Source organism: Gastrolobium bilobum, unplaced genomic scaffold (assembly GCF_033153095.1).
Source record: "Gastrolobium bilobum isolate Gb01-03AN ecotype WA unplaced genomic scaffold, APGP_CSIRO_Gbil_v1 utg12549, whole genome shotgun sequence".
Classification (NCBI taxonomy): Eukaryota; Viridiplantae; Streptophyta; class Magnoliopsida; order Fabales; family Fabaceae; genus Gastrolobium; species Gastrolobium bilobum.
In genome coordinates, this window is record NW_026897274.1 from 1 (window position 1) to 20,743 (window position 20,743).

A 20,743-nucleotide genomic window follows, 5' to 3' on the forward strand; every position below is an offset into this window, starting at 1 on the left:
TATGCCGCTGTGTCTAAGGCATATCCCCAAAATGATTTTGGAAGTTGAGTCTCACTCGTCATAGACCTGACCATGTCTAACAAGGTCCTGTTTCTCCTTTCGGAGACACCATTTTGGTGTGGTGTGTAAGGTGCAGTAAACTGCGAAAGAATTCCATTTTCTCTCAGATAATCCTGAAACTCATGGCTCAGATATTCACCACCACGATCTGATCGTAATGTCTTAATCATCTTGCCACGTTGTTTCTCTACTTCATTCCTAAACTCCTTGAACTTTTCAAAGGCTTCGGATTTATATCTCATTAGGTACACGTACCCAAATCTTGATTTGTCATCAGTAAAGGTGATGAAATAGGAGTATCCTCCTCTAGCCTCTATAGACATTGGCCCACAAACATCAGTGTGAATGAGTTCTAATAACTCACTAGCCCTATGACTCTCAAGCCCTTTAGGTTTGTGACAAGTCATTTTTCCAGCTAGACAAGATTCACATTGTCCATAGGATTCCAAATCCATGGAATCTAGGTATCCATTTGCATGCATCCTAAACAATCTTGTTTCGTTTATGTGCCCTAGTCTACAATGCCAAAGATAAGATTGATTATCAATCCTAGGTCGTTTCACAGCTATATTGAGAACTTCAGTTCCCATTTCCAAAACATACAATCCATTTGTTAAAGAAGCAGTACCATAAATAATATCATTCAAAATGATAGAAAATGTACCATTCTTAATACTAAAAGTAAAACCATCTTGTTCTAAACAAGAAATAGAAATAATGTTTCTAGAAATGTTTGGAACATAAAGACAATTATTCAAATGCAATAAAAGGCCCGTAGGCAAAATAAGGTCAGCATCTCCAACAGAATGAGCAGCAACCCTTGCTCCATTGCCAACGCGGAGGTCCACCTCGTTCTCTCCAATCTCCTAGGGCTCCTTAGCACCTGCAACGAATTGCAAATGTGAGAACCACAACCGGTGTCCAATACCCATGAGGTCGGATTAGAACAAGAATAGTTTATCTCAATCATGTAAATACCTGAGGTTGAAGCATCACCATGCTTCTTGTCCTTCACACTCTTCAGGTAGTCTGGACAATTCCTCTTCCAATGGCCTTTCTTGCCACAATGGAAGCACTCAGCATCGCCTTTGTCCTTGGATGCCTTTTTACCCTTCTTTTTGCCTTTCTTCTTCTTGGATTTTTCTTTGGGTTTAAGGGGTCCGCCTTTTGCAGGCTCCTTGCCCTTACCCTTGGCCTTGCTAGGCCCACCAATCAGAAGAGCTTGTGTCCTATCCTTCTTGATAGACACTTCAGCAGTTGTCAACATACTTAACAATTCAGGCAAGCTCACTTGCATCCCATGCATGTTGTAATTCATAATGAATTGACTGAAGGAAGGAGGAAGTGAGGTGAGGACTAAGTCATTACTTAGTTCGGCATCCATTACGAAGCCTAGATTTCCTAGCTTCTCAATGAGTCTGATCATCTTAAGAACATGACGGCTCACAGACATGCTCTCAGACATCCTACAAGAGAACAATTCTCTAGAGGCCTCATACCTTTCATGCCTACCTTTAATATCATACAACTCCTTGAGATGCAGGATAATAGAGGGAGCATCCATATGCTCATGCTGCCTTTACAGTTCTGGCAACATGGATGCCAACATAATGCAGACTGTCAATACATTGTCATCCATGTGCTGTTGGTGGGCCTCGTAATCAAATTCCGCGAACCCATTTTCCCCTTCCTTAGGAGCTACGGGTAATGTAGCATCTAGAACGTAAGCTATCTTTTCGGCCCTAAGAACAATTCTCAAGTTCCGATACCAGTCCACGAAATTTGAACCGGTCAGTTTGTTCGTTTCGAGTATTGAGCGCAGTGACAGTGGATTAGTCATACTAAAACTGAAACGATGTAAAGATAATTTTAATTAATATATGGACATGTAGTAAATAACAAATTATTGAAGACTTTAAATAATTTGCCCCTCCCACTATTTTATCTAAGTCAATGACCCTTACCAATTGACTTTAGGGTTAATCTACTTTTAGATTTTACCTTAGTGAGATTAAGAGTGCAATTACTTATTTTAACCCCCGTTTGTGATCGCAAGATTAATTTAAATAATGGGTTGATCCTTATCAACAGTATCACATACCCTCTCTTAACATTAGGTTAACAACTCTTTGTCACTTAGTGGTGCATCTCATGCAACCAACCTAGCATCATTACCCTAAGAATATAAGCTCGGCTGAGCCTGCAATTTATGCATCAGTTAAGCACTAACCAGCACCCTAAGTGTCTTACACTTCTAATACTATTCTTACTCAACGAAAGAGTGGGTCCCAACTGAGTTGTGGAGCACCACTATGTAGAGGAGGTTCGAGTAATATTGGTGGTGGGAGGTAATCATATGCTTAATAATTTATTCCTTTTAAGGGTTCCTTTTATTTAGGGTTTATTAAGTCTCATCAAACGCATTAGTATTATTATCATGCTAGTCGTATCCTATGTCAAACATCTATCGGATTACACTAGTCGTAATTGGACGTGCATAATAATACATACAAACGTGATTTGTCCAATTTCATGCATACTAGACGTCTTAAGCCACAAAGCATACATATCACGATATATTATCTCATGCATACTAGTCGTACAAAACATACATGCAAATAAAACAATTTTTTATTTTGAGATAGTCATGGTGCTCGCTCATTTGTCCATCTTGCTTCTCAAGCAAGAGCTTCTTGTCGTCTAAACGCCACTAGCCTAATTTTTCTAATTACAAATAATTAAAGAAACTCCAAAATATTTTTGGAGGGACAAACATAAAATACAAAATTTAAAAACAAATTACAACTTTAATTAAATAGAGAAAAATTACACATTAATTTAAAATTCGAAATTTAAATTTCGGGCACCATGACCATCCATGCATGTAGCCATAAACACCTTAATGGCCGAACCATATATATATGTATATGATGCAAATTTTCGAAAAAAAATTTCATGCTTTGATCATGATACAATTCATGAAGAAAATAAGAAACAATTAAGGTATTTCAAATACCCTTCATGGTCGAACTCTACCTTTCCAAAAGGTGTTTCCTTTTTAAAAGTTTCATAAAGAAAAAGAAAAATAACCATGAACACATATGGATATATGAACATAGCAATCATATTAACATGTTCATAAAAACGATAACTCTAACGATTTAAAGCATTGTATATTAAAATCCATATGTAAAAAATTGAATCTCTAACTCTTTAAAGAAATTTTAACCGTGAAAAGCATTCTCACAAACAAGGTACCATCACCCGCCGATAGTAAAGCAACCGGGCTCTGATACCACTTGAAAGTAAATGACCTTGAGGGTCGAGGCATGTGATAGGGAAAAACAAAAAAATTTCGCTAGCGGAACACACATGCACATCAAGATACGTGCTTTAAGACGTATATTATACCTTTGTTCGTGAAACTTCAGGATGATCAAGGTCAGGTTTGAAGGGTTCAAACCCTCTAACGTTGATCCACACCACCCACGTCTAGATGCAAGAACTCCTTCTTGTAGAACCACCAATTGATCACCACAATGAGGCTTGCTATGCGCTCAATGTATGAAAGAGGAGGCTAGGCAAATGTGTTTAGAAGAGTGATGTTTTCATAGAGAAAACCTCACAAGGTGGCGCATGGAAGGAGGAGAGAATGGCTAGGTCTTTTTCACTTAAAAACCCTAAGGAGGAACACACTTATATATATAGCACAAGAGAGTGAGGGAATAAATAAGTGAAATCAGATTTTTCACTTCAAAATCCCATGAAAGTGGCGCACAACAAATGAGGAGATAAAGGAGTTGTTGCAATTCAAAACTCCAAACAACCTCTCCATTGAATCCTTGTGAGATAAGATCTTTATCTAATCAAGATTCTGACCTGATGGTCATCACAAGATCACTCATACTGTGCGCCCCATTCAGTCCCAAAAGGAGTCCAGATACGTTTGAGTAGTTGCATTCAAACTTGAATCAACTCACTCAAATATTCTCCCAACAGACCGTATCTTTTGGAGCTGATTTTGATGACTAAATGACACTCACCAACAGCCAAAATCAACGCCCCAATCTTCTTGGATCATGTCCAAAAGATCTCCTCTTGATACTAGTGATTTGTTCCAACAAGATCTTATCTTATCCTTTTGTTATGAAACAACTTTTCATAGCCAATTCAAATTTGAATTCAAATATTTAAATTCGAATATTCAAATATTCAAATTCAAACTTTCAAACATTCAAATTCAAATTTCAAATTTCAAATTTAAAAATTCCAATTTCAAAATTCAAATTCAAATTTCAAATTTCAAAAATCAAAATTCAAATTTCAAATTTCAAATTTCAAATTTCAAATTTCCAATTCAAAATTCGAATTTCAAAATTCAAATTCAAATTTCAAATTTCATATTCCAAATTTCAAAATTTAAATGTTTGATAATTAATTTAACAAATTAAATTAATTAATAGTGTCTTGGACTATCCAAGCTCATTACTGTGATGCATGCGCCCTCCACCCTCAAGGTGGACTTCCAAACTACTTCTTGGACTAATGACCATTATTAGGCCCAATACCTTTAATGCTAGTTCATCTAGACAATTAGGTGTTAGCGTGTGACCCATTAGGTCCAACATAGCCACTGACATAAATGGGTTTGAGCCCAATAAGCTCACAACTCATCTAATGACAACACAGAGCACTCGCAATGCTTTGTTGCCCCAGAACTAGTTAGATTAATGACTTGATCATCCTATTACACATATTTGGTTGCCGTATGTATTTCCCTTCGTCTCGGTTACCTTCTCATTAACCTAGGGTAAGGAAATGTATCAACCCTTGCGGTTTAGGGTAAGCTTTATTCGAAATAGGGAATCTTCAATTTACTGACTCTAAAGGCAGATCATCTCATGATCTCTTTTACTATGCATAGATTCTCGAGTCCCTGTAAATGTCATCCCGATTTCTCCGGTTTACAGATAATCTAATCTCTCACAGAGATTTGATGAATTCCTTCAGCTTATCACCCTAGCCCTGTGCTCTTTCAGGACAAGCCCAACAGTATACCTATGAGTCTCCATGTTTCAGGCAGACGAGGTATACAGTCAAAGCATGCCTTCTAGAACACAGTCTAGGTAATAACTTCTGGTCTAAGGAAAGACATACCCAAATATAAAGAGACTACTCTAATGATACTCTCTGTGAGATTTCCTCATAGAGTCTCTTTGTGGGTCTGTTCAGTGCGAGCTATACCCTTATAGGTCCACCCACGACTTTAGCTAAGACATCTCCATATCTGTAGCACATGAGGTCTTTACCTTGTATCCGTATACAAGTAGATAAGTTGTGCTAGTCTTATCCGAGATCACTGATCCCCATTCTCAGTGTCTCTAGACTAGGAACATAAAATTAGGAATAAACGTGTGGTATCCTTGAATCCTCATGATTGTGATCTCATCACAAATACTCAAGAGATACTTGTTCTATTCCAAGGGATTTATCCAGTTACTCATATATAATATTAACAGTAATATCGAGACATAATATGAAACAGGATAAAGAGTGCTTTTTATTTATTTGCGACAATAAAGGTCTACATTTAATGTCCTTATTTAATCAAAAGATTGTCTCTAGGACACCCATATATTAACACCCTTTTTGGTGGCCATTGGATGCATTGTTTAAAGTGGAAAAAGTTGGAAGATGTGACTAGAAATCAGCCCTCCTTGTGGACCACATCAGCGCATGTGAAGGAAATTGTAAGTAGTGATGCTGACTACTTTTTGGGAGGAAAACAACAATTGATCAGCCTTGTAGACCAGCCCTAAGCGCATGTGATGTTGAATGGGAAAGAGTAATATTGACATGTGGAGATCACCAACCAATGGAGCTTTGCCTTGGTGGATCTCTTAGGATGATTAGATGATAGAATGGGGACATTTGGGCTGAACCAAAACCCATTTAAAGTCACTTGGGCCAACGGCCCATACAAGTGAGTAGGGTCTAAAATTATATAACTCCTAATGTTTTATGTGACTAAAGATCAGCCCAAGTGTTAGTAGACCTTTATGCCTTTAAATATGTTAAGTTCCTTCTAAATGTTACTACTAAATTAAGGTTCCACATGCTTCACATAATTTATCATTTATTATTACATTTTAAGTACTTTCTCTAGCACCTCATGGATTCCCTACTACTTATCATATGATTCGAAAATCAACCACATGTTACACATAGCATCCCATAATAAGTCATATAACCAATCAAATATTCAAATTCCAAAGCATAAATATAAAGCAAAAATAATTTTTCATTCCATAACAGAAAATATTTGATTTATAAATTAATTTTTCATGTTTAGTTAAAAGGATAAATAAAATAAAATTTGGATCTGAAAAAAACACGTGTCAGGAAACATTGACCGCGGGTTGAAAACATGTGTCGGAGCGTTGACAGTGTGTCCCGTAAGGTTGACCGCGTGTCGTAACGTGTCAGTGTCCGGCACGTGTCCGACACACATTTTTCACTCCAAATAATCTGTTCGTTCTTGCTAGCCCGTGGCAGGGGAGGGGATATAGAAAATGTGCAGGTATGATCATACCAGTACTAATGCACATGATCCCATCAGAACTCCGTAGTCAAGCGTGCTTGGGCGAGAGTAGTACTAGAATGGGTGACCTCCTGGAAAGTCCTCGTGTTGCACCTTTTTTTGCGAATTTCCTTCTTTTTGCCTTTGAGACCAGTAACAGGGAAGCGGATATCGATATTGATCGCGCAAGAATGTGCAGGTGCAATCATTCCAACACTAATGCACCGGATCCAATTAGAACTCCGCAGTTAAGTGTGCTTGGGCGAGAGTAGTACTAGGATAGGTGACCTCCTGGAAAGTCCTTATGTTACACGTGCGAATTTCCTTCCTTTTGCATTTTAGATCTGTGGCCTATGTTGCACCGAAACTGACACGGGACACGTCACACGACATGTCGACACGTTAATTTTAAAAAAAAAATAGATTTTGACACTTTAGGAAACATTTTGATATTAAATAATATTTTTAATATTATTTAATATGGTTTATATTTAATAAAAATAGCAGCCCATAATACGTTATATAACCAATCAAATTTTCAAATTCCATAACATAAATATAAAGCAAAAATAATTTTTCATGTCAAATTCCATAACAGAAAATATTTTATTTATAAATTAATTTTTCATGTTTAGTTAAAAAGATAAAATATAATAAAATTTGGATCTAAAAAAATACGTGTTGGGAAACGTTGATCGTGATTCAAATCATTGACCGCGTGTCGGAGGATGTCGGTGTCAGATACGAATTTTTCACTATAAATATCGTGTTCGTGCTTCCAAGCCAGTGACGGGGGAGGGGATATATATATTGATCGTGCAGGAATGTGAAGGTGTGATCATACCAGCACTAATGCATCGAATTTCGTCAAAACTCGGCAGTTAAGCGTGCTTGGGCGTGAGCAGTACTAGGATGGGTGACCTCTTGGAGGATGGGTGACGTCTTGGGAAATGCTTGTGTTGCACCTCTTTTTTGCGAATTTCCTTCATTTTGCCTTTGAGACCCGTGGCGGGGTAGGGGATATAGATATTATTCGTGCAGGAAGATATAGGTGAGATCATACTAGCACTAATGCACCGGATCCCATTAGGCATGGGTAGAACTAGGATGGGTGACCTACTGAGAAGTGCTTGTGTTGCACCTATTTTTTGTGAATTTCCTTCCTTTTGCCTTTGAGATGCGGGGCAGGGGAGGGGATATAGATTTTGATCTCGCGGAATTGTGCAAGTGTGATCATACCAGCACTAATGCACTAGATCCCATCAAAACTCCGCAATTATGCGTGCTTAAGCGAGAATAGTATTAGGATGGGTGACCTCCTGAAGGATGGGTGACGTCCTGGGAAATGCTTATGTTGTACCTATTTTTTGCGAATTTCCTTTCTTTTACCTTTGAGACCCGAAGCAGGGGAGGGGATATAGATACTGATCTCACAGGAATGTGCAGGTGCGATCATACCAGCACTGATGTACCGGATCCCATCAAAACTCTGCAGTTAAGCGTTCTTGGACGAGAGTAGTTGTAACACCCCGTCTGCAGTCGGTGAGTTAAACTACATATGGTACACTAGCACTCTACAAATTATGAATTAAGCGAAAGGCTTAATATGCGTATTTATTCTAGTTATGACAAAAATACGAATAACTTTTTTCTTTTATCCTATTGATGTTCTGATTTACCTTACATTAACAATTTAACGCATATCCTATTATTCCCTGCATTGCCACGTACAAAACTTAATTCCAAATGTTGTTATTTGCACAGTTCCATACCTGTACAAATTTCTTAAACGATCTACCTCTTTTAATTCAACTGCACTGATGGGACGAAAATTCGTTCCTATCTAAGCCCATTTTGATGGCAAAATACCATCCGTTTCCTCATCTGATGAGCAACTTTAGCACTAAAAACACATGTTTTATGTCTTTGTAACCAAAACACAGTGGGGGAAAGGATGATGACATAATCTTTTGGAAAATATAGAAAAAGGGGAACGGAATAGGAACATTAAATACACCTGCTCCACTAACTCAATCTCTCTGTACACTTTGCAGGTAACGTTGAAAAGAAGCTTCCATAAAGCATAAGATGTACAGCAATCAAGTGGGAAGAAACATGCACAACAGGGAATAAAGAGTTCTTATTTGCTAAGAGGAAAGCTAGGCATGGGGGACTGCAGAAGAAACGACAAATCTCAACAATAAGTGTCCCATCCTGCAACTTGCGTCCCTCTGAGCACTGTTCACACCGCCCCTTTCATGCAGTCAAGAAAAAAACTCCAGGGAAATTACAAGCCTTGCCATCCACTCTTCTGCCTATAAATAGGACATTTCAGCACGAAGAAAATCATTGAATTCCTTAAGAAGAGATCACTTAGTTTATTTTGTAGTTTTTACATTTCAGTTGTATAGTTTTAGCATTAGTTAAGTGACAACAACTTCTTCTCTATTTTGTATCACCCACTTGAGACTCCTCACGAGTAGCAACCATATTTCTCCATTTTCCATTTTATTGTAACCTAATTTGTTTCCAGTTAAATATACGTGTTATTTCTCTTCTTTTACACTCGTTATTTCTGAACTGAATCTCGGGTCTATGGGATTTCAGTTTGGAATAATTATGTTTAAAGTAGTAGCCATAGGCTAAGCTATCTGTGGAACGAAAAAACTGTGAAGTTCTTAAAGAACTATTTTCAAAACTCTTGTACTGAAGCTTTTGTATTTCTCTGGTTAAGCGAGCTATATTCATTGTGTATCAATAGAAATTGAACACATACTGAGAAAGAAACTTCCATAAGAAAGGGATTTTAGACATCTTAAGCAGAGGGGGAAAGCAGTGTTGTTTAGTGTTGTGGAAACAACACTGCTGGTTGCCTTAGGAATAAGGGACCACCTCGATCACTAAAGGTCCTGTGCTAAGTAACTGTTGGAGTCAAGGGAGCCAAACTTGTGAGCCATTTAGTCCATGAGCTGAGGAATCAGAGTTGGCAGTGAAAAGACCTGAACAAATGCAGAATGCTTAAGTCCCGAGTGGAGATTATAACTATTTAAGAATGGAACAGTGGATCTGTTCCTTGTGTTAAAATTGTTTTAAACCCTCCATATTGTTGTCTCTTAAGTATTGTTATTAATATTATTATTTTTGCTTTATTCAATCTTGTATCTACAAATCTCCAATGAATATTGTCATTCCTTCTCTCATCAAGAAGGATTTCATATATAACGACGCGAGGAGCTGTTTGCTGTCAGATTGAACTTACTATTTTTTAGGAACGTTGTCAAGACAGTAGGGAACGTTTGACCAAATAGGTCAATTACTAACTTTTCTTCTCATTTTCATTCTTTTTAAAATAGTTTAAGGCATTAATTAGAGTACTATCCTCGTGGGAACGATAATCTGGGCACTAATAGTCCCACTTATTACTTGATGTGTGCACTTGCGCACTTGGGTTGAAGTCAAGAGAACGAATGTGTTTTCTCTTCATGAACTAAAATAAAGGAACGTCCTTCATCATAATATTTTAAGCAACTAATAAGTTCACTCCCAACAAGTTTTTGGCGCTATTGTCGGGGATAGTTACACTAAATTTTGTCCTTATTACTATTTTAAGTACATACATTGTGTATAGTCCATTTATTAATTTTTGGTCACATAAATTCTGTTGTTCATACTATTTGTGTTTTATGGTTTATGAGTGAAGAGTCTGAAATAGATTCTCACCACTCCACTGAAATACTTGAGTTCTTCTTTGATCCTGAACCAGAACATACTTTACACAGGAGAAGAAGAAATCTCAGGAAAAATAATTTTGAAACAGACATGGCTTATCACAATAACAACAATGAAGAGATCTCTCCTGAACAGAACTTCAGAGCTCTAGCTGCTCCTTCAAGGAACAGACCAGAAAGAGGAGTAATCCTCCCTCCTGTAGCTCCCAATTTTGAACTAAAACCCATCATGTTTCACATGATCAAGGAAGCTGGAGTCTTCAATGGACTCCCTGCAGAAGATCCTTACACACACCTCACAAACTTTCAAGATATTTGTGATAATTTCAGAACTGAGGGTGTGACAGAAAAAAGTATGAGAATGAGGCTGTTCCCTCACTCTTTGGGCTCAAAAGCCAAAATCTGGATGAAAACTCTCACCGCTGGATCCATACACTCATGAGAGGAACTCTCTAATAAGTTTATAAAGAGATTTCTCCATATGTCTCGCCAAGCTGATGTTAGAGAAGAGCTTTCTAACTTTAGAATGTTTTGTGGAGAAAATCTTTATATATCCTAGAACTCTCATAGGCATCCAATCTCAGCTCTTCTAATTTTTGCAGCTGTAGTTTCCTCTTCACTCTTGACTGGATGAGATCCATGTTGCATTGCTTCACAGCCCAATATGCTTGATGCTCCAACTCTACCGGAAGATGACATGTTTTTCCATAAACAAGTAGGTAAGGGGACATCCTAATTAGAGTCTTGTAGGCAGTCCTGTATGCCCATAAAGCATCTTCAAGTCTCTTGCTCCAATTCTTCCTGTTAGAATTGACTGTTTTCTGAAGGATTTACTTGATTTATCTGTTTGAAACTTCAGCTTGACCATTGGTCTATGGATGGTATGCAGTGGCTACTTTATGAATTACACCATATTTCTTCATTAATCCAGCCATGCTTCGGCTACAGAAGTGAGAACCTTGATCACTGATAATAGCTCTAGGAATGCCAAACCTGCAGAAAATATTAGATCTGACAAAATCTACAACAACAGAGTCGTCAGTCCTGGTGGCTTTGGCCTCAACCCATTTAGATACATAATCAACAACTAAGAGAATATATGTAAATCCAAAAGAAATAGGAAAGGGACCCATAAAGTATATACCCCAAACATCAAAAATCTCACAAAAGAGTATAGGGTGCTGGGGCATTTCATGCCTACGGAAAATACTACCTACTCTCTGACAATTATTGCAAGACTTACAAAATTCATATGCATCATGAAACAGAGAAGGCCAAAACAAACCAGAATCTAAGACTTTCCTAGCAGTTCTTTGTGGTCCAAAGTGACCACCACAGGCAGATGCATGACAAAAATTCAAAACAGGTTGGAATTCAATATCAGGCACATATCTCCTAACTACTTGATCACTACAAAATCTCCACAAATAAGGATCATCCCACACATAATACTTAGACTCACTTTTAAATTTTAGTATCTGAGCCTTAGTGGAATCAACAGGAAAAACACCAGCAACCAAGTAATTAACCATATCAGCAAACCAGGGAAACTTACCTTGCAGCTGTAAAAGCTGTTCATTAGGAAAATCATCACGAATAGGGAGAGGATCAGATGAAAAAAAAGTGATGCGGCTCAGGTGATCAGCTACCTGGTTTTCTACTTTGCTTCTATCTCTGATTTCAATGTCAAACTCTTGGAGAAGCAACATCCACCGGATGAGTCTAGGCTTAGCATCTGCTTTCTTTAAAAGAAAACTCAAAGTTGTCTGGTCAGAGAAAACTATAACCTTGGTATTTAACAGATATGACCGAAACTTATCAAGAGCAAATACTATAGCCAAGAGCTCTTTTTCAGTGGTGGTATAATTTGCTTGGGCCGAATACAAAGTCCTGAAGGCATATGCAATGACATGTGGGGCTTGTTGACCCGCTGAGCAAGAACGGCTCCAACAGCATAGTTGGAGGCATCGCACATCAGCTCGAATGGAAGGGGCCAATCAAGTGACTGAATCACAGGGGAAATAGTTAGGCAGCACTTCAGATGATCAAAGTTGCCTTGCATGCATCACCAAACTTGAAATCAGTGTCTTTCTGGAGAAGGTTGGATAGTGGTAGGGCAATCTTGCTGAAATCCTAAATGAAGGGCCTGTAAAATCCTGTATGACCAAGAAAAGAACGAACTTCCCGCATAGAGGCGTGGTAAGGCAAAGTAGTAATTACATCAATCTTAGCAGGATTTACTTCAATTCCCTTTTTAGACACTACATGTCCTAACACTATTCCCGACTCAACCATGAAATGACATTTTTCAAAATTCAAGACAAGATTAGTCTGAATGCATTTTCTCAATATTCTTCCCAAATTACCCAAACATACCTCAAAAGAAGACCCGTATACACTAAAATCATCCATAAATGCCTCCATACAGTCCTCTAAAAACTCAGAAAAGATGTTTACCATGCAACATTGGAAAGTACCTGGTGCGTTACAAAGGCCAAAGGGCATCCTCCTATATGCTTATGTGCCAAAGAGACATGTGAAGGAGGTCTTCTCCTGATCCTCTGGTGCAATATGAATCAGGAAGTAACCAGAATATCCGTATAAGAAGCAGTAATGAGATTTACCAGCCAATCGCTCAAGCATCTGATAAATAAATGGAAAAGGGTAGTGATCCTTGCGAGTTGCTTGATTTAGTCTACGGTAATCTATGTAGACTCTCCAACTGTTCTGAGCTCTTGCTAGAACCAGTTCATTTTTTGATTCGTACAGTCACTCCAGACTTCTTGTGAACCACTTGAACCGGGCTGACCCACTGGCTATCAGAAATGAGATAAATGATGCCAGCCTGCAAAAGCTTGGTGACTTACTTCTTCACCACTTCTAGGACAAGCGGGTTCAAGCGCCTCTGGGGTTGCCTCACTGGTTTAGCACCTTCTTCAAGAAAAATGCGGTGCATGCACATGGAAGGGCTGATTCCCATAATATCTGCTAAAGTCCTTCCAATTGCCTTTTTATTTTCTTTCAGCAATATCAGAAGCTTTTCCTCCTGCTCAGGTAGAAGGTTATTGGCCACTATCACATGTAACTGCTCATTTTCCTCCAGATATGCATACTTCAGATGGTCAGGCAGAACCTTCAGTTCCAACTTAGGTGGCTGCTCAGTGGATGAGAGAAGTCTAGTGGGTGCAGGTTCTGCGGAAAACACATTAACATCTATGCCTGCAATCAAATTCTCAGAAACAGAATCATCAATAATTTCAACATCAATGCAGAACCACTGTACAAATCATCATTCAATACATAATTAAAATCAGAACAGCACAAAGCTATCTCAGCACGAGCTGTACAGTCACTACTATCGGTGCAACCACATGACAGGTCAGAATCAAGGAAGGATGAAAATTCTGGTATTTAGCAGTTAAATCAGCAGAGATATCATCAACCACTTCATCTATTACACCAATGCAGAAAACATAATGATCTTCCCTAGGAAATTTCAAGGCATCAAAAATATTAAAATTGACCATGCTATCACCAAATTCTATGGAAAGAGTACCAGCATGCACATCTATCTTAGTCCTACCAGTTTTCTTGAAAGGTCTACCAAGTATAATTGTACTACTAGGAGTCTCACCCTCCATCCCTAAGATATAGAAATCAACAGGAAAAATCAGATTGTTCACCCTAACTAATATATCATCAACTACACCAAAAGGGTGAACACGACTATTGTTGGCTAACTGAACAACAATACTAGTAGCACGCAAGGGACCAAAACCAACAGACTTATACACAGATTCAGGCATAACATTCATGGATGCTCCTAAGTCTAACATGCAATCATGAAAAATAGAATTCCCAATAATGCAAGGAATAGTAAATGTCCCTGGATCTTGACACTTCTTAGGCATGGGCTGGATAAGTGCTGACACATTTTGACTAACGCTAACTCGCTCATCTCCTTTCAGCCTCCTCTTGTTAGTGCACATCTCCTTCAGAAACTTTGTATATGTTGGAATTTGCTGAATCACATCCAGGAGTGGGATTTTTTACCTCTACCTTTCTGAAGGTGTCAAGAATCTCTTTATCCTGAGCTTTTTCCTCTTGCTTCTTAGACTGAGTGGCTCTTTGAGGGAAAGGCAAGGGGATGTGGATATCAAACGTATCAGTGTTTTGCTTCCTTGCACTAGTGTCACTTCCCTGGGATGACTCAATAGCAGCTTGTCAATAGCAGCTTGGGTTGGCTCCTCTAGTATTTTGCCAGACCACAGAGAAATAGCACAAACATTGCCGCTTCCCTTTGGATTTGGAACTATCTGTGATGGAAAGAAGCTGCTGGAAGGTTGAGCCTGGTTCATTGATGTTGCCAATTGCCCAATCTGTGTCTGCAAATTTTGGATTGTGGATTTTGTCCTCTGTTGAAACTCCAGATTGTTGGTGGCCATCCATTTCATTAAGTCCTCCAAGGAAGGACCACTGCCACTATTTTGTTGTTGCAATTGTGGTTGTTGTTGCATCTGTTAGGGAGCAGTTTGCTGGAAGTTTTGTCTCTACTGTGGGATGAACTGCTGCTTCTGCTGATATGGAACATTTTGCTGACTCTGCTGATATGGAACATCTTGCTGATTCTGGTTCCATCTGAGGTTGGAATGATTCTTCTAGCCAGGATTGTATGTGTTGGAGAATGGATTATTCTGCTGCTGGAACTGTGGTTTCCCAGGAAAGACTGCAGCCACTTACTGGTCTACAGGAATGGGACCCTCTTGCAGAGAAGGACACGCATCAGTGGGGTGAAAAGGGTCACCGCATATGCCACATGGATAGTCGAACTGTGGAGCATAAGTCTGGACTGTTTGGTTAACTGCCAATCGTCTCACCATGGTTGCTAATTCATCAAGTCTATTTTTAGTTCTCTAATTGTCAATGCTTGATGCCATTACTGAAGGCTGGGTCGGGGTCACTTGCACCTGGTACACAGTGATAAACCCCTAGTTCATCAGGTTTTTAAGCATGAATTAATATCAATTTGTGTGATTAAATGGATGGAAAATAGGTTAATGTCCTGGAAATCTCTCAAGTACAAGTTCTGAAAGCTTTGTGGAAAATTTACATTGTCTTGTAGGGAAATGAAGCTCAAGGAGCAGCAGAGAGAAAGAAGAAGATTCTGAAGAAAGGGAGAATGCTCAAGTATTGAGCGTTAAAACGTCCACACAGAACGTTTTAGCGCGCTGTTGCAAACTGAAGACAAAAGTTGCTGGTGTCGAGCGCTAAAACGTCCAACACTGACGTTTTAGCGCGCTGTTGTTGGAAAAGTTTCTGGTCTTGGGCGCTAAAACCTCATGATCAAACGTTTTAGCGCTCTGATGTGGGAAAAGACTCTGGTCTTGAACGCTAAAATGTCCAAGTCAAACGTTTTAGCGTTGGAATCAGTTAAAAGCAGTTGGGCATTTGTCAAACATGGACGCTAAAACGCCCATCAATGAACATTTTAGCGGCCATGGCAGTTTTCAGTTGTATTTTGTAACTCTATAAAAGGAAAGGGCCTTCACATTCTGACATATCTCATATCCCATTTATCCTATCCTATCTCAGATCCTCTGATCTGACACTTTATTTTCTCTGACTTTCCAAATTCTTTACGACTTAGTTCTTGTATTAGTTAGTTCATTCTATGTAATTGTACTTCGAGATTGAAGACTCAACTATCATTACAATGGAGTTTGATCTTTCTTCTTCTCTTTTTTACTCTTTAATTATGTCTGAGTAGAGTCCTTTGTAGTCTGATTCAATGGAACTCAAGTGTGAATTTATGAATGGTTAATTAGATATTTTGTTTATCTCTTATGTGATTGTACAAAGTTGTCTTGATTAATTCTTTTTATTAAGGGAATAGTGTAGAACAGACATGTTTACATTGTTTCTGTATCTGACAACTTCATCATCAGTGTTCTAGTAGTCAAGACATTGATGCTAGGATTCTGATGTGATCTTAAGACCTTAGTAATTAATGCATGTATTAAGAAGGGAATCACCAAGGGATTGGGGTTTCTGATTAATGTATCAATCAGGGTAGTAAGACATTACATCTTGATGATAAGAAAAAGGTTGATCAACATCACATAGTAGATAATTCATTATGGAAATTGGTTCATCCATAAATTCATGCTTGAGAGAAATTGACATCTGACTACTTGTTTAAATTATAATCACATTTTATTTGTTTATCAAGTTTTTATGCAATTCAACTAAATTTCTGGTGACAAGAAATCAATGCAATTAATAATCTTTTGGTTGATTCAACTTAAGTATATATGGTTAGTCAGTGCTTGAACACAAATCCTCGTGGGAACGATCTTTACTCATCATTTTATTACTTGTGTGACTAGTACACTTGCTAATTCCACAACACACAGCATTGCTATTGGCTCTCGTTCCAAACTGTTGAGCATTTACAGCCATGTTTGAGATCAACGCCTTAGCTTCATCAGGTGTTTTGTCAACAATAACTCCTTCACTAGCAGCATCAATCAGGTTCCTATCCATATGTAGCAATCCCTCATAAAAGTAAACAATAAGCAGCTGGTCAGGAATTTGATGATATGGACAGCTCGTGAAAAGTCTCTTGAACCGCTCCCAGTATTCATACAAATTTTCTCCAGTTGCTTGCCTTATTCCACTGATGTCCTTTCTAATTACAGTGGCCCTTGAAGAAGGAAAATACTTCTCAAGAAATAATGTAGACAAGTCAGCCTAGCTTGCAATGGATGAGGGTGGCAGGTAGTACTGCCAATCCTTGGCTCCACCATCCAAGGAGAATGGAAAAGCTCGCAGCTTAATTTGTTCTGCATTAACTCCTTGAGGCCTCATGGTATTGTATACCACTTGGAACTCCTTAAGATAGTTATGGGGGTCCTCACCTGCAAGACCATGAAATTTGGGCAGCAAATGGATCAGTCGAGATTTGAGCTCAAAAGGCACATCAAGGTCAGGATAATGAATACATAAAGGTTGTTCATTGTTAACATTAGGGGCAGCCAATTGCTTAAGTGTTCTATTATCCATAACTTCAGAATTAAATAAATCACCAACTGAATATACACTATGTGAAGGACTCGAACAAATAGACTTAGACTCAATAGACTCATATTCTAAGGTATGCTCAGGAATAGCACTATTGTAAGTCAACCTACGAACTCTACTAGTAGCATGCAATGATATCTCCATCTCAGGGTCATATGAATATAAATCATCAACACTGGTAGTACTCCTAGTCATGCATCACAGGCACATGCATACAGCAGTAAAATCTCAAAACATACGATAGGACACAAAAACTACCGAAAATAGTAAACAGAAGAGAAAATAAATCTACGAAAAATATCAAATGACCTCAGAACGTAATAGGACCAACTCTCGCAAAGTCTAATCGACCCTATGGACTCAGAAAACAAATAAAATTTTTTGAAAAAATAAAATAAAATAGTAAACGAGTGTCTGAGCGCGGATAAAGTAAACATTGATCGCGCGAGAATGTGCAGGTGCGATCATACCAGCACTAATGCACCGGATCCCATCAGAACTCCGCAGTTAAGCGTGCTTGGGCGAGAGTAGTACTAGGATGGGTGACCTCCTGGGAAGTCCTCGTGTTGCACCTTTTTTTGCGAATTTCCTTCGTTTTTGCCTTCGAGACCTGTGGTCACAGAGGTGCAAGATATTTTCTGTTGCGGTATTTGACATGAAAAAGCAATTTTTGTTTATATTTATGTTTAGTTAAATATGAAGTTAAAAAGATAAAATAAAATTAATTTTTGGTCTGGAAAAAAAAAACACGTGTCGGGAAGCGTTGACCGCGTGTCGGAGCGTTGACCGCGTGTCCAAGACACGTGTCGGGAAACGTTGACCACGTGTCGAAAACGCGTTTCGGAGCGTTGACCGCGTGTCTGAGCGCGTCGGTGTTCGCCACGCATTTTTCACTCCAAATAACGTGTTCGTGCTTCCCAGCCCGTGGCGGGGGAGGGGATAAAGACATTGATCGCGCGAGAATGTGCAGGTGCGATCATACCAGCACTAATGCACCGGATCCCATCAGAACTCCGCAGTTAAGCGTGCTTGGGCGAGAGTAGTACTAGGATGGGTGACCTCCTGGGAAGTCCTCGTGTTGCACCTTTTTTTGCGAATTTCCTTCGTTTTTGCCTTCGAGACCTGTGGTCAATGTTGCGCCGACATGTTAATTCTAAAAAATGTTTGATGTCGACACGTTATGACCCGTTTTGATATTAAATAATTTTTTTAATATCGTTTATATTCAATACACATAGCAGGCCATAAAAAGTCATATAACAGAGGTGCAAGATATTTTCTGTTGCGGTATTTGACATGAAAAAGCAATTTTTGTTTATATTTATGTTTAGTTAAATATGAAGTTAAAAAGATAAAATAAAATTAATTTTTGGTCTGGAAAAAAAAAAACACGTGTCGGGAAGCGTTGACCGCGTGTCGGAGCGTTGACCGCGTGTCCAAGACACGTGTCGGGAAACGTTGACCACGTGTCGAAAACGCGTTTCGGAGCGTTGACCGCGTGTCTGAGCGCGTCGGTGTTCGCCACGCATTTTTCACTCCAAATAACGTGTTCGTGCTTCCCAGCCCGTGGCGGGGGAGGGGATAAAGACATTGATCGCGCGAGAATGTGCAGGTGCGATCATACCAGCACTAATGCACCGGATCCCATCAGAACTCCGCAGTTAAGCGTGCTTGGGCGAGAGTAGTACTAGGATGGGTGACCTCCTGGGAAGTCCTCGTGTTGCACCTTTTTTTGCGAATTTCCTTCGTTTTTGCCTTCGAGACCTGTGGTCAATGTTGCGCCGACATGTTAATTCTAAAAAATGTTTGATGTCGACACGTTATGACCCGTTTTGATATTAAATAATTTTTTTAATATCGTTTATATTCAATACACATAGCAGGCCATAAAAAGTCATATAACAGAGGTGCAAGATATTTTCTGTTGCGGTATTTGACATGAAAAAGCAATTTTTGTTTATATTTATGTTTAGTTAATTATGAAGTTAAAAAGATAAAATAAAATTAATTTTTGGTCTGGAAAAAAAAAACACGTGTCGGGAAGCGTTGACCGCGTGTCGGAGCGTTGACCGCGTGTCCAAGACACGTGTCGGGAAACGTTGACCACGTGTCGAAAACGCGTTTCGGAGCGTTGACCGCGTGTCTGAGCGCGTCGGTGTTCGCCACGCATTTTTCACTCCAAATAACGTGTTCGTGCTTCCCAGCCCGTGGCGGGGGAGGGGATAAAGACATTGATCGCGCGAGAATGTGCAGGTGCGATCATACCAGCACTAATGCACCGGATCCCATCAGAACTCCGCAGTTAAGCGTGCTTGGGCGAGAGTAGTACTAGGATGGGTGACCTCCTGGGAAGTCCTCGTGTTGCACCTTTTTTTGCGAATTTCCTTCGTTTTTGCCTTCGAGACCTGTGGTCAATGTTGCGCCGACATGTTAATTCTAAAAAATGTTTGATGTCGACACGTTATGACCCGTTTTGATATTAAATAATTTTTTTAATATCGTTTATATTCAATACACATAGCAGGCCATAAAAAGTCATATAACAGAGGTGCAAGATATTTTCTGTTGCGGTATTTGACATGAAAAAGCAATTTTTGTTTATATTTATGTTTAGTTAAATATGAAGTTAAAAAGATAAAATAAAATTAATTTTTGGTCTGGAAAAAAAAAAAAACACGTGTCGGGAAGCGTTGACCGCGTGTCGGAGCGTTGACCGCGTGTCCAAGACACGTGTCGGGAAACGTTGACCACGTGTCGAAAACGCGTTTCGGAGCGTTGACCGCGTGTCTGAGCGCGTCGGTGTTCGCCACGCATTTTTCACTCCAAATAACGTGTTCGTGCTTCCCAGCCCGTGGCGGGGGAGGGGATAAAGACATTGATCGCGCGAGAATGTGCAGGTGCGATCATACCAGCACTAATGCACCGGATCCCATCAGAACTCCGCAGTTAAGCGTGCTTGGGCGAGAGTAGTTCTAGGATGGGTGACCTCCTGGGAAGTCCTCGTGTTGCACCTTTTTTTGCGAATTTCCTTCGTTTTTGCCTTCGAGACCTGTGGTCAATGTTGCGCCGACATGTTAATTCTAAAAAATGTTTGATGTCGACACGTTATGACCCGTTTTGATATTAAATAATTTTTTTAATATCGTTTATATTCAATACACATAGCAGGCCATAAAAAGTCATATAACAGAGGTGCAAGATATTTTCTGTTGCGGTATTTGACATGAAAAAGCAATTTTTGTTTATATTTATGTTTAGTTAAATATGAAGTTAAAAAGATAAAATAAAATTAATT

At 39.1% G+C, this 20,743-nt stretch overlaps 6 non-coding genes and 2 pseudogenes across 6 annotated transcripts; all 8 read left to right on the top strand.

Moving 5' to 3' along the window:
• Window positions 1-6,638: 6,638 nt before the first annotated feature.
• On the top strand, window positions 6,639-6,757 carry LOC133305656 (5S ribosomal RNA). The gene has a single exon (XR_009750792.1). It is a non-coding gene; the product is annotated as a 5S ribosomal RNA (ribosomal RNA).
• An 80-nt stretch (window positions 6,758-6,837) lies between these two features.
• On the top strand, window positions 6,838-6,956 carry LOC133305657 (5S ribosomal RNA; annotated as a pseudogene).
• Window positions 6,957-7,470: 514 nt separating this feature from the next.
• Window positions 7,471-7,608, top strand: LOC133305659 (5S ribosomal RNA; annotated as a pseudogene).
• Window positions 7,609-17,904: 10,296 nt separating this feature from the next.
• Window positions 17,905-18,023, top strand: LOC133305638 (5S ribosomal RNA). Its single transcript, XR_009750775.1, has one exon. It is a non-coding gene; the product is annotated as a 5S ribosomal RNA (ribosomal RNA).
• A 393-nt stretch (window positions 18,024-18,416) lies between these two features.
• LOC133305649 (5S ribosomal RNA) lies at window positions 18,417-18,535 on the top strand. The gene has a single exon (XR_009750786.1). It is a non-coding gene; the product is annotated as a 5S ribosomal RNA (ribosomal RNA).
• A 523-nt stretch (window positions 18,536-19,058) lies between these two features.
• On the top strand, window positions 19,059-19,177 carry LOC133305660 (5S ribosomal RNA). The gene has a single exon (XR_009750794.1). It is a non-coding gene; the product is annotated as a 5S ribosomal RNA (ribosomal RNA).
• A 522-nt stretch (window positions 19,178-19,699) lies between these two features.
• LOC133305661 (5S ribosomal RNA) lies at window positions 19,700-19,818 on the top strand. The gene has a single exon (XR_009750795.1). It is a non-coding gene; the product is annotated as a 5S ribosomal RNA (ribosomal RNA).
• A 525-nt stretch (window positions 19,819-20,343) lies between these two features.
• On the top strand, window positions 20,344-20,462 carry LOC133305654 (5S ribosomal RNA). The gene has a single exon (XR_009750790.1). It is a non-coding gene; the product is annotated as a 5S ribosomal RNA (ribosomal RNA).
• The last annotated feature ends 281 nt before the right edge of the window (window positions 20,463-20,743 follow it).